Raw genomic sequence first — 14,584 nt, forward strand, 5'->3', positions numbered from 1 at the left:
CCAAACACCCGAATGTGCGAGGTTAGGGTTTCAATGACCCATTTCATTAGATAAGACTTATTTTGTCTCTCGAGGAGTTCTCTAGTGTTGCATATAACGATGTGTCGTATTTCGTTATAGGAGAGATTTGTGATGTTAGAGGACTCGAGTGAGCGCACGAGGTAAGTAAACACTTAGGGAAAAATCCACTTTACCCCCCTGAAGTTTCAAGGGCTTTTTCAATTTGAACCCCAAAGTTTAAAAATTGGAAATGCACCCCCCTAATGTTTCAAAAATTTTCAATTTAAACCTTTTGTTACTAATTTCCGTCAAATTTGACAGAAATTTATGAAATTACGTAATTACCCTTAGGCTTTTTTAAAAAAATTTCGTCCAATTTAAAGGAAATTAGTAACGGAAGGTTTAAATTGAAAATTTTTGAAACATTAGGGGGGTACATTGCCAATTTTTAAACTTTGTGGTTCAAATTGAAAAACACCTGAAACTTCAGGGAGGTAAAGTGGATTTTCCCCAAACACTTACAACTGTTTTCCTTAAAACTACGGGATATGTCAGCTAACTAAGCACGCATATGATATGAGCATGTCTACTTTTGTATAACTCGTAATTCTCTTAATAATTGGTTGATAAGATGCATCATATGACATGGTACACCAGAAAGTGCGGTACAATGGCCATAGGCTTACTATATAGATTTGATTCTATGGTCAAACATGTGTATGGATGTGACATAAGGCCTTGGATCCAATGATTATTTCATGACCGTCGTAGCCTTAATTGGCGGTCATTACAGGACGTACATCATTAGTAGCGTGGACCACCTAAGGTCAGACTCAGTCGAGTTGCTAGTATTATGGACGATTACGTACAATGGTTGGGGCACTAGTATTGTATTACAGGACCCTCGGGACAGAGTCAACTCAGCTGAGAAGGGTAATATCTCGAGTAGACCATATATGATAGTTATGACATATTAAAGCATTAGTTTTCTGCATTAAAACACTTAGGCGATTGCCGTTGAAAATATACATCTTTTTTTCAATAAAATAATGGGAAAATTACAATTTACCCCCTCAAAGTTGACAGCATTTTTCAATTCGAACACCAAAGTTTCAATTTTTGCAATTCACCCCACAAAGTTTCAATTTTTTTCAATTCGACCAATATTATCCAAAAATTCCCATATTGCCTCTAATTTTTATTTTTTATGAAAAAATAAATAAATTTGGGTCTGCAAAAATGGCCAAATGGCCAAAAGGTTGGCTACGGCCACCCCGAATTTTTTTTAATTTTTGTTATAAAAAATAAAAATAAAAATAAAAATTATGGGCAATATGGGAAGTTTTGGGTACAATTGGTCAAATTGGAAAAATTTGGAACTTTGGGGGGGTGGAATGCAAAAATTGAAACTTTGATGTTCGAATTGAAAAACACTGTCAACTTTTGGGGGTAAACTGTAATTTTCCCTAAAATAATATTTTTATGGTGTATTAACAGAGACAACACCTCTTTTAAATCTTCGTCAAACTTCACGTTTATTTCTACTCAATAATAATTGGCTTATTTCGTACCCAACTGTGAGGTTTACTTACTAAGTCGTTAGACTTACGCGGTTATTACATTTTGTAGGATGCCTCTTTCTAGAAGATGGGAGTGGCGAGGTTGCCACTACGCGATTGTCTAAATTAGAGATCTTCATGTTATTACCAGGTTTGATCAGGTTATTGTTTCTATTAGTTTCTCCGTGTCTACATTTCGAGGATAATATATGCTTCATGTACGATTATTAGATTTCTTAGATTTATCTCATTTTCCTATGCATTAATTCTGAGTTTGTTTAGAAGGGCGGTTTCCTAGTTAGCTACCAGTTAGGTATATTGGGGTAATTGCCAGTAACTCTACCAGACTGGTGAAACTAAGCTTGGTCTCCATCTTTTCCCATAGACTCTTCCAAAAATGGCTCATGAATTTTGTATCTCGGTTCGATGTAATGGATCTTGGAACCTTGTGCATACGAACAATCTCCCAAAAATACAAGTGAGCAATCCGGGTCGTATCTATTGTCTTCCGGCATGCTATAAAATGGGCTATCTTAGAAAATCGATCAACCAACACAAAAATAGAATCCATGCTCCTTTGAGTGCGAGGTAACCCCAAATAAAAATCCATGCTAACATCGAGCCATGGGCCTTCAGGCACTAGTAATGGGGTGTATAAACCAATGTTTGTAAAGGCCCCATTAGACCTTTGACAAATAAAACACTGTTCCACCTAACGTGCCACATCACTAGTTAGATTGGGCCAATAATAGTGTAATGAGACTAAGGCCAAGGTTTTGTCTCACCCAAAGTGACCTTCTCCATATAACTCTCGTTTTATTTGCTCCCTCAACGAACTATCTAGAATGCATAGCTGTAAACTCTGAAATTGATAACCATTATGAATAACATAATCACTACTTACCTACAGACACCTCAGCAAATATCTTCCCGAATGAAGGATCTTTCGTATACAACTCTTGGAAAGTGTCAAAACCCACAACTTTGGTATGCGTAGTAGAAAGAAGTGCAACCCTCCTACTCAGAGCATCAACAACTCGATTCAAATTCATTAATTGGTGTCGTAAAGAAAAAGTGAACTCCTGAAGGTAAGCAACCCATTTAGCATGTCTACGATTAAGCTTTTGTTGGCCATTGATATTTTTGAGGGCCTCATGATCAGTGATAAGGATGAACTCCTTCTGCACCAGGTAATGATTCCAATGCTTCAAAGATTGTACAATGGAATAAAAATCCAAGTCATGGGAGGAATAGTTCTTCTTGGACCCTGACAACTTTTCACTGAAAAAGGCGATCAGATGTCCCTCTTGGCTTGGGACACCGCCAATGCCAACACCAGATACGTCACAATTAACTTCAAAATCTTCTCAAAGTTTGGAAGACCGAGAACAGAGTCTTCCGTCATTTTCTGCTTCACTGTTGTGCCAAATACCCACATAAATTAATAGGCGAATACTTGGTACGTTTTACTCGCAAGTGCACTAGATCAAAACGATAGTATAGGGTGTCAGTACGAGAGCATTCCCACGAGGATTGTAGTTTTGCTTATAATTGATTTTTCAAATTAAATATCTTTGAACTGTCACGAATTGAAAGATTAAAAAGAAATAATAAAGAAAGGGTTAGGGTTTTGATATCCACCACTAATCAGACTAATTAAGATAACAATATGCCAATGTTCCAATCATACTGATATATTTAATGCATGTCAACCTAAAGGCATGGTATTTACTCCTTAAGTTATTGATCTCCCTAAGCAACGAATTAGGCATGGTATTTACTCTAATTTTTTTCTTTCTTAAAGGATTTAGCATGATATCTACTAAGTTTTTCTTTAGGGAAGCATAGATCTATGGAAATCGACAAACACATGAAGCCTAGAAGCCCTAGAAAACCTAATAAAATCGGAAGAGAGACCCCTAGTTCAATTAGGGTTTGGAAAACCTAGTTTTAAGTGAGAAACACGTCTTTCCACTTCTTAACCGCCCAAGTGCACTTGATTGCTGCTTTGGGCTCGATCCTATGTCTTATGTGCTCGAGCGCAGATGAGCTCAAACCTGTTTCTAGTGCGATCGATCCCATGCTCCAATTTTTCCCAAGTTTGCTCCTTTATGCTCAAAACTTCCAAAAACACTTCATTTTCCTTCAAACACCTAAAAACAGACAAAAACACAAAAAGGAAGTAAAACAACACAAAATAGCACAACTAAGAGATAACACATATAAAAGAAGGGGGTTAAAATACCCCAACAAAACACCAACAAATACCCCATCAAAATCCCAACAAAACCCCAACAAATATTTTAGCACTCAACAAATACCCCAACAAAACACCCGTTTCAAAAGTTTAAAGATCACCTGCTAAAACGGTTAATGTTTCCATAAAACAAGGCTTTAAACAAAAACATCTAAACATTTTTCTAAGTAGCCCAACTCCTTAAGACTTTCGGAAGCGAAAACCCAAAACCACCCTCACTAGCCTAACGCACGCCAGGGGACCAACGAGCGTAGGCTCTTGGCCTAAGTGCGAGCACGCGTTATGGGACCACCACGAGCGCTTGTTGACCAGTCTTCAAACAATTGGGCAATACCCAAATGTACGTCTAAACCCTTTTACGCATTGTGTAATAGTACCCGAACGCTCGCCCTATAGTACTTGAGCGCTCATTGGCATTTCTAACAAGCAATTTTAACCCATTCTCCACCTTTTCAAACCAAAACACACCCTAAGAACCCATAAAAATCTTACCCTTCGACTTCAGCCTCTTCTTACACCAAGAAACCCTAACCTTAGAGTGAGGAGTGATTTTGAGAGAGAAGAAGGAAGCTTTGGTGGATTTTTGCCATCATCAAGGTAATTTCTATTCTATTTCTTATTATTCATGCTGCTATTATGGCTTTCTTAGAATTACACATTTTAAGGATGCCTTGGCAAACTCTTGTACCCATTTTCTTCTAAAATCAAGAATGATTTTGAAAAGCTTTCAACCCACTTTCGTTTTCTTTAAAGTTTGCATGATAGTATATTTTGTACCTGAATATGTCTATTTAGAGCCTAGGGAGAGATGTACCAACCAATAGTTCAAGATATGTACCAACCAATAGTTCAAGATAGAAGCCTGAAACACAGTTTGAAGTTCCTGGCTGAACGCTCGCCCTCGAGAGCGCGCGCTAGCCAAGAGAACAAGGCAATCACCCCTTAGCCCAAATATGTGATATGAGGGTTTTTAGCACCTCTTTTCATTAAATGGAGCCTCGTACGAGTACTCTAGTACTGCTTATAATGATGGGTCATATTTCATTATAGTAGGGATTCATGATGTCGGAGGACTCAAGCGAGCGCGCGAGGTAAGTAGACACTTACGAACACTTTCCTTAAAACGTGTGATATGTCAGCTGACTGAGAACGCGTATAATATGAGCATGCCTATATTTTGTACAATTTAGTAACTGCTTTAATAATTGGTTGTTAAGCTGCATTGTATGGCATGGTACACTGGTACGTGAGATATAATGGCTAGCGGTGTAAACGAGCCAAGCTTGGGCGAGCTTGGGCTGTCCAGGCTCAGCTCATTTATTTTTGGGCTAGGCTCGAGCTCGAGCTCGACTTTGCTGCTCGAACTCAGCTCGACAGGGTTGGAACCCTGTTCGAGCTCGAGCTCGAGCTCATCAATTTTGCTTGAGCTCGAGCTCGACTGTTTTTTTTTTTTTTTTGGTAATTTAAGTGTATTAGATTACAAAAATCATCCATACAGAATATTTTGCACCTTAAAATACTAAAGAACATTAACAAACATAACAGATTAATGTCAACCTTACAATTAAAACTAACAAAATCAACTAAAATGCTAAAGAATATTAAACAAACATAACAAATTAATCCCAACATTACAATCATCCATACAGAATCAACTAAAATGTTAAAGAACATTAAACAAATATAACATATTAATCTCCACCTCACAATTCCATACATAATCAACTAACATAATCAACTAAAATTTTAAAAAATAGTTATTAATGATAATATATATATATATATATATATATATTTCTTATATGTTTTTATATTAATATATAAATATATAGACACACATATGCATAAATAAATAAATAAATAAAAAACAAAGGTATATAATATATTTGTTATTATTGAGTAAATGAGTAATGTTGATTATATATTGTTATTTGTTACTTGATAAAAAATATACGAGCCGAGCCTAATAAGCGAGGCGAGCCTTCTACGAGCCGAGCTCACGAGCTTAGTCGAGTCGAGCCGAGCTTGCTTCGTTTAATATTCGAGCCAGGATTTGTGTTCACGAAGCGCTTCATTTAATATTCGAGTCGAGCACGAGCCGAGCTTATGCGAGCCGAGCCCGAGCTTGCTCGCGAGACGCTTCGCTCACTTAACAGCCCTAATAATGGCCATGGGCTTACTATATAGACTTGATCCTATAGACAAACTCTGTATGGATGTGTTATATAGGCATTGGATCCAATAGTTATTTCGTGATCGGCGCAGCCTTAACGGGTTTGTCATTAAATGACGTACATCATTAGTAGTGTGGACCACTTGAGGTCAGATTATGTAACGCCCCCAAATCTAGCCTTGACCATTTTGGTAGGGTTACTGGCAATTACCTCAACTTAGCCAACTTGTGACTAGATAGAGAACTGTCATTCTCTACCAAGTCAGAGTTATTGCATAGGAAGGTGAAATAATCTGAGAATTCTATCAGTCATTACAGGGTAAGTAAAATCCTCAATTTAAGGACATGGAGCAACTAATAATAACTTAAGCAAACCTAACAGCAAGGTGAATTTTTTTCTTAAGCAAAGTTTGTAGTAGCAACCATGCTACTCTTTGGTTCTAGAGACATGTTCCCTACAAGAGTAATAACCGCATAAGTTTAAAGACTTAGTAGGTAAATCTCACAAATGGGTACAATATGAGCTAGTTCTTAGTAAACAGAAATAAACGTGTAGTTTTGGTAAACAGTTGAAAGAGGTGTTGTCTCTATTAATACCCAAAAGTATTGTTTTGTTAGTAAAAGGTGGTGTACTTCCAACAGCAATCACCTAGGTGTTTTAATATAGAAAACTAATACTTTATAGGTCATAACTATCATATATGGTCCACCCAAGATATTACCAATTTTCAGCAAGGTTTGCACTATCCCGAGGGACCTGTAATACAATGCCGGTGCTCCGACCATTGTACGCTACTGTCCATAACACTAGCAGCGTGACCGAGTCTGACTTGGGATGGCCCATGCTACTAATGATGTACATCCTATTGTGACCTGCCCGTTAAGGTTGCGCTGGTTACGAAATAACCATTGAATCCAAGGCCCATATAACACATCCATACAGTTAAACCATAAAATCAAGTCTATATAGTAATCACATGGCCATTACACCACACGTACCGATGTACCATGTTATACAATGCATCTTATCAACCAGTTTTTTAAAAAATTACCAAGTTGTACAAAATATAAGCATGCTCATATCATACTCATGCTCAATGAGCTAACATATCGCACGTTTTTTAAGGAAAGTGTTCGTAAGTGTTTACTTACCTTGTGCACTCGCTTGAGTCCTTCGACATCACAAATCCCTACTATAATGAAATACAACACATCATTATGCGCAGTACTAGAGAACTCCTATGAGTATTGTACTAAGTCTTATCTAACAAAAAGGGGGGTCATTGAACCCTAATATTGCACATTTTGAGCGAAGAGGCGAATGCCTTGCTTCCTGGTCGAACGCTCTAGCTCGAGAGCGAACATTCGGCCAGTGAGTTAGGTACCTTGGCCCAAAGCTCCAAGATATGTTTTGAGGCTTCTATCCAATCTATGGGTTGATATATCTCATCCTAGGCTATTAAGGTAACACATGCAAACTGCATATCATGCTATCAAGCAACTCAAAGCAATAAAATGAGGGCTTAAAGCTCTTTCAAAACATTCTTGGGTCTTGTTAAGAAAGAGGTGCAAGGGCTTGTCAAAACATCTTTAAACTTGTAATACTGATAGCAACAATAAAAAAGCAAGGGAATGGGTAAGGAAATTACCTTAAAAGATGGCAAAAGCACCAAGCTTTCTTCCTTCTCTCTCTCCAAGTCACTTCTCACAATAGGGTTAGGGTTTTTTTGAGGTTAGGGAAGGCTGAGGGTCGAAGGCATGGCTTATATAGGAGCTTGGGGCGTGCCTTGCTCTGAAAAAGTGGAGAATGGGTTAAAACTGCTTTTTAGGGTGTCAGCAAACGTTCAGGTACTATTGGGCAAATGTTTAGGTACTATTACAAGTTGGATAGAAGAGTTTAGGCGTACGTTCTAGGGTATTGCCGACTAGTTCAAGGACTGGTCAATGAACACTCGTGTGGTCTTCTAGCTAACGCACGTACGTAAGTTAAGGGCGAATGTTCATGTGGTCCCTAGTGAATGTTCGGTCAGAGAATGGGGTTTCTAGATTTGGTTTGGAAACTTCTAGGGGATGGGCTACTCACAAAGGGTTTAAGTCTTCTGTTTTAAAACTATGTTTTTATCAGGGTTACAGACTCGGTCGGGTTGTTAGTGTTATGGTTGGTAGCGTACAATGGTCGGGGTATCGGTATTGTACTACAGGTCTCTCGAAGCAGCGCCAACCTTGTTGAGAAGGGGTAATATTTCTAGTAGACCATATATGATAGTTGTGACCTATAAAAGCATTAGTTTTGGGCATTACAATACTTAGTCGATTGCTGCTGAAGTACACAATCTTTTATCAGTCAAACAATACTTTTTGGTGTATTAACAAAGACAACACATCTTTCAAATGTTTACCAACACTACACGTTTATTTCTGCTTAATGATAACTGGTTTATGTCGTACCTAGTTTTGAAGTTTACTTACTAAGTCGTTAGACTTACGCGAGTATTGCATCTTTTGAGAAACCTGTTTCTAGAACCAAAGAGTGGCACGGTTGCCACAAGATACTTTGCTTAAGGAAGATCTTCATACTAGTATCAGGTTTGCTTAAGTTATTATTTCTATTAGTTGCTCTGTATCTATGTGTTGAGGATTATACTTGTTCCTTTGATGATTAATAGACTTCTCAAATTTATTTCACATTCCGATGCATTATCTTTGACGATGCTTAGAAGGGCAGCTCCCCATTTAGCTACCAGTTAGCTAAATTTGGGTAATTGTCAGTAACCCTACTAGACTAGTCAAGGCCAAATTTGGGGGCGTTACATTAATTCTACAGGAAATTACGACCCTTTAAGCACTCCGTGATTGGTGCAATCAATGTACTGAAATTTCGGATGAACTGTCAGTAGAATGACGCCAATTTATGAAAACTCTTGACATCATGTAAACTCTTGGGTGTTGGTCATTCTAGAATTATTGTCACCTTAGACTGATCGGTATAAACACCATCAATAGACGCAACATATCCAAGGAAAGTGACAATGGTAGTAAAAAAGGAACACTTGTTCTGATTGACATATAACCACTCATTTCATAGTGTTTTAAGAACCTTCCTGAAGTGCTTTAGGTATGTCTCATGCGAGGAGCTGTAGATGAGAATATTTTCAAAGTACACAACAATGAACTTCCCCATGTAAGGCCGCACACTTGATGTATGAATCTCATGAACATGTTGGTTGTGTTGGATAGGCTAAAAGGCATGGCCATACACTCGTACAACCCATGATATGTTTTGAACACTGTTTTCCACCCATCTCCAGGCCTGATACTAATTTGGTGATACCAGCATCTAAGGTCAATTTTGGATAAGACCTTAAAACCTGTTAACTGATCCAGTATGTCATCTAAGCGAGGAATCAGGAACCTATACTTCATTGTGATTCGATTGATGGCTTGGCTATCGACACACATATGCCACGACCTATCCTTCTTCAGAACTAAAAGAGCAGGAACTGCGCATGGACTCATGCTCTCTCAGATGTAACCTCTTTCCAGCAACTGTCATTTGGCGTTGTAGTTCTTCAGATTCCTTCAGGCCAAGGTGCTAAGTTGGTCGATTTAGCAAGCTTGACCCTAGCACAAGGCCAATGTGGTGATGTATATCTCTCAAGGGTGGCAGACCGAGGGGTAGATTTTTTGGCATCAAATAAGCAAACTCTATAAGCACCTCTCGTAACTCTACTCAACGTCATCATCTATGCTGGCACCCTCTTCACATGGCATCAAGGCGTATACAACTCCCTCTTCTTCTACTTCCTCCATGAATCAAGACATTGATATGAGATTAGTGCCTTTTTCAGTCATTGGTGCATGAATGACTCCTTCTTGTCGAGGTGCTAACATCACCTCATTTCCCATGATGCTCACGGTATAGGTATTTTGTCGCCCATCATAGATAACGCTTCAATCATACTACCAAGGCCTGCCTAACAATAAATGACTTGCATCCATAGACAGTACATCGCACCATGCATTATCAAAATATTTTCTACCAATTGAAAAAGAGACCAAACACCTCTTATCTACTGTTACCTCACTCCATTTCTTCAACCATGACAATTTGTATGGTTTTGGATGGTGATAAGTCTTCTGTTGAAGCTTCTTAATTGCATCCTCTAATACCACATTCTCACAACTGCCACTCTCAATAAGAAGCTTGCAAACCTGCTTTGTGATTGTGCAGCTAGTATGAAAAATATTGGTTTTTAACCAATCTTCTTCGGAATCATCTTTTTTAGCGAGCAAGTTTTTTATGACAACAAAAGTCTCGTTCCTATCTCCATACAAAATGTCCCCTTCATCAAAAACAGGATCTCCAATGTTTGCTTGCTCCTCTCCTGTCTCATCCTCAATCAAGAGATTCTTACCTCATTTTGCTAGTAGGTTTCTGGCAATTTGTCAATTGATGACTGGGCTCCCCACATCTGAAACAACAAATGTTGAAATGGGAACTCTGGCGTTGCGTAGATTGAGGATTAGGATGTGGCTCTTGAGAATGGGCTCCTCGTGCATTATGATCTCCTCTCGGCGTAAATCTGGTATTATTCCTGGCTTGCTATTTTTCTATTGTCAAGGCACATTGGTAAGCTTTAGAAACCGTCCGAATTTAGTGGAGACTAAGGACTTCTTGTAGGGACTGTCGCAAACCACCTAAGTACCATGCCACCAACTGCTCCTTAGTCTAGAACAAGTCGTTTCAAGAAACCAACATGTAGAACTTTTCAGTGTAATCATCAACAGATCACGCACCTTGTCTCAATGTTTGTAGCCGCTGAAATAATGTCTGCGTGTATCCAAAGAGTAAAAAGTGTTGGGGATATTATTGCAAATCAAAGTATTTTTGCTGCGGAAGGAATCAAATTCCCATGCCAAGATCCTTTACGAAGAACATGTGAAGAATATATGAAGAACAGTTGCTATTTAAAAATTAAATATCAAGAATGAAGAACACTTACTTGGATATAAACGGCCACTCCTGGCTTTAGGATTGTGCAGCTAGTATGAAAAATATTGGTTTTTAACCAATCTTCTTCGGAATCATCTTTTTTAGCGAGCAAGTTTTTTATGACAACAAAAGTCTTGTTCCTATCTCCATACAAAATATCCCCTTCATCAAAAACAGGATCTCCAATGTTTGCTTGCTCCTCTCCTGTCTCATCCTCAATCAAGAGATTCTTACCTCGTTTTGCTAGTAGGTTTCTGGCAATCTGTCAATCGATGACTGGGCTCCCCACATCTGAAACAACAAATGTTGGAATGGGAACTCTGGCGTTGCGTAGATTGAGGATTAGGATGTGGCTCTTGAGAACGGGCTCCTCGTGCATTATGATCTCCTCTCGGCGTACTCATGCTAGATTTGCGGAACTCAATATGGACTTGTTTAGGAAGTCTATTTAGCTTGTGGAAAAGTGTTTGACAGATGCTAAGATGGACAAGAGAGGAGTCCATGATGTCGTTCTTTCTGGGGGCTCTTCCGGAATTCCCATGGTACAACAACTGTTAGAGGAGTTCTTCGATGGAAAGCAACTTAACAAAAGTATCAACCCAGATGAAGCTGTGGCTTATGGCGCTGTTGTTCAAGCTACAAAATTGACTGGTATGGATAATGAGAAACTTCAACACAATGTGCATTCAGATGTCACCCCTTTGTCCCTTGGTGTTCAGATCCGTGAAGATATGATGTCTGTTGTGATTCCGAGGAATACTGCCATTCCCGCCAAGATGGAGCAGACCTTTACCACCTTCTGTGACAACCAAACATCTGCTTTATTCTCGATTTACGAGGGTGAAAGTGCAAGAATTGTAGGTAATAACTGGTTAGGAGAATTTGAACTTTCCCCCATTCCTGCTACACCTGAGGGTGATGTTAAGATGAAAGCATGCTTTGAGATTGATGCCAATGGTATCTTGAATGTTTCTGCCATGGAGCAGACCACTGGTGTAAGTTACAATATCAACATTACAAATTACAAGGCATCACTTTCCACAGAAGAGATTCATAGGATGGTAGAAAATGCAGAGAAATACAAGGTTGAAGATGATGAGCGAAGCAAGAAGGTTAAGGCTAAGGAGGCTTTGGAGAACTACGCTTACAAAATGAAGAACACTGTCAATGATAAGGAGATTGGTGACAAGCTTGATGCTTATGGTAAGGAGAAGATTGAAACTGCTATTAAGCATGTGATTCAATGGTTAGATGATACCCAACATGCAGAGGTAGATGAGTTTGAGGACAAGCTTATTGAACTTGAGTTAATCTGCATTCCCATCATTGCAAAGATATCTAAACAAGAATGTTTGGACAAGGAAGCAAATGACCAACACCCATCTTGTGTGAAGCTTCCACGTACTTTAATTGGCGATGGAGTGACACTACACCTAAGTGAGAAGGTCTCAACAAAGTGCCTTAAATGTGGAACTAAGGAAATATGGAAGGGGATCAATGGTTGGTCCTATGAATCGACTTGTGGCCAATATTGCTATCATGTCGCATGTGTGAAGGATATAATTCTTAATAATGGAAAAAATTATGTTGGGTTTCAGATTATGGTTCCTGAAGAAGACATAGGACAACAAAGGGAAGGAAGCTCAAGCAAAAAGAAGGTTAAGTATATGTCAAAGGTGGTTCTCAAGATTATTATTTCAGCCATTCTTGGGGTTCCAATTACCATGGTTGCAGCTGTTATCGAGTCATCGATTTTATGCTGATTTATTTTTTAACAGGATTGGAAGTTTGTATCTAGTTGTGTTTGGCGACCACATATATGTTCGGAAGAGGTGGCCAAGTTACCCTTGACTGAGAGGGTGGTTCGGCCACCCCTTATTTGGCCAAACAGGGTAGCTCGACTACTCCCGTTTTATTTCTATATTTCTATATTTATATGTTTATATGTTTTTTTATTATTATGGGTGACATATGTCATAATTTGATTTGTACTGGTGTGAAATTTGACAATTTTCACCAAAAAAATTAGACAAAAGTCTACTTGACCTAAAAGTTTAAGCTGATAGGAATAGGTAAATTAAATCATTTAATCAACACTTTAACACCCCCCCACCCTTATATAATAACGTTGGCAATTTAACCAATGACACGGGAACCCAACACAAACACGACACGTAAAATTTGGTTTAGGGTTGGGATTAAACAGGTTTGGGTCGTAAACGGGTCACCCGTTTATGACACGTTTAGTAATCGTGTCAGGTCGTGTCAACCCGCCGGGTTTGTGGGTTGACATGTTTGATCAGTATTTTTTTTTTTTTTTTTTGTCATTAAACGTCTAAAGAGTGGGCCATGGCTCAGGAGACCTTCCGCAATTCCGCCCACTGCCTCTCTCAGACCTTCGGTCCTAATCTCTCCAATCTCTCGCTCTCACTCTCGGTCTCTGAATTCTCTTTGTTGGTGTCTCCCTCTCTCTTGGTTCACGGCATAGCAGCACTACCTCTGTTGCTATCTCCTTCTCCCGCCGTTTCTCTGTCAGTCTCTTTGTCTCTCTTTGTTCGTGGCGCAGCGGCACTACCCCAAGGTATTTTATTTCCTTTGGTTGATTTTCTGAGTTTCTGTGGTTGATTACTTGATTTGGTGGCTGAAAAGAAAATTTTGAAAGGCTTGAAGCCTTGAAGGCATTCATTTCCTAGAAAGAATTAAACTCGATAATTGGTTTGTAACAGTTTGAGGTGGAGGAGTTGAGGTGTTGTTGCTGAAGAGGTGCGTGCTGAGTCGCTGACCAAGCAAGTACAGCAAAATTTGTGGTTTTCAAATTCCATAGTGAGTAATTTTCTTTTGTTAACTTCACCATAAAATGATGCTGAAGATGGATGCGAGGTGGGTTCAGGTTTGAAACTCAGTTGTTGGTTTGGGTTGAGTTTGTGTTGGTTGAAGATGAAGAAGAGTGGGGCCATGGTTGATGTGAGTCTGTTGCAAAGAGACGCACAATAAGTGTTCATCAAAATGTTTGTGTCACACGATTAGTAGATCTTTTTCGTTTTGAATTGGCATGCTATCTATCAAGACTAGCCTTATCCCTTGATTATTGATTTTCAGGTTCAACGTCATCATCTAATCAAATTGGTGTATTGGCTCAGTCTAATACAATACACCAATCTAGTTATTATCCTAAAAAGAATTAAACTCTAACCTTGACCCACAACAAGGTAATATTAGTTATTTGCATATTTAATTCATTCATCAACTTGTATTTTATTTTACTACACTATAATAACACTAATTACTTATTTATGTTTTGATATAGTACACACAAAACATCATAAAATAATAAAGCTAAAGGCTTAGCAAACAAAAATTAAGGGGCTCAAATATGCAATTTTTGGCGCTCAACAAATACCCCCAAACTTACATTTTGCTAGTCCCTTAGCAAACAAAATGAAAAACAAAATCAAAGCAAGAAACATAAGTCCGCTGTCGTGGGAGAGACGATTGCATTAAGCATATGCAACAAGCCTATTAAACTCCTAGGCATCCCTAGTAGACGAGTGAAATTTCGTGAGGGTTTAACAAGAATGATACCCATAAACATTTTTTAAGCA

The 14,584-nt window shown here is 38.7% G+C and overlaps 1 pseudogene; it reads left to right on the top strand.

The window, feature by feature from the left end:
- Positions 1–11,254: 11,254 nt before the first annotated feature.
- LOC132181737 (heat shock 70 kDa protein 4-like) lies at positions 11,255–12,745 on the top strand (annotated as a pseudogene).
- The last annotated feature ends 1,839 nt before the right edge of the window (positions 12,746–14,584 follow it).

The sequence above is a fragment of the Corylus avellana genome, chromosome ca5 (assembly GCF_901000735.1).
Source record: "Corylus avellana chromosome ca5, CavTom2PMs-1.0".
NCBI lineage: Eukaryota > Viridiplantae > Streptophyta > Magnoliopsida > Fagales > Betulaceae > Corylus > Corylus avellana.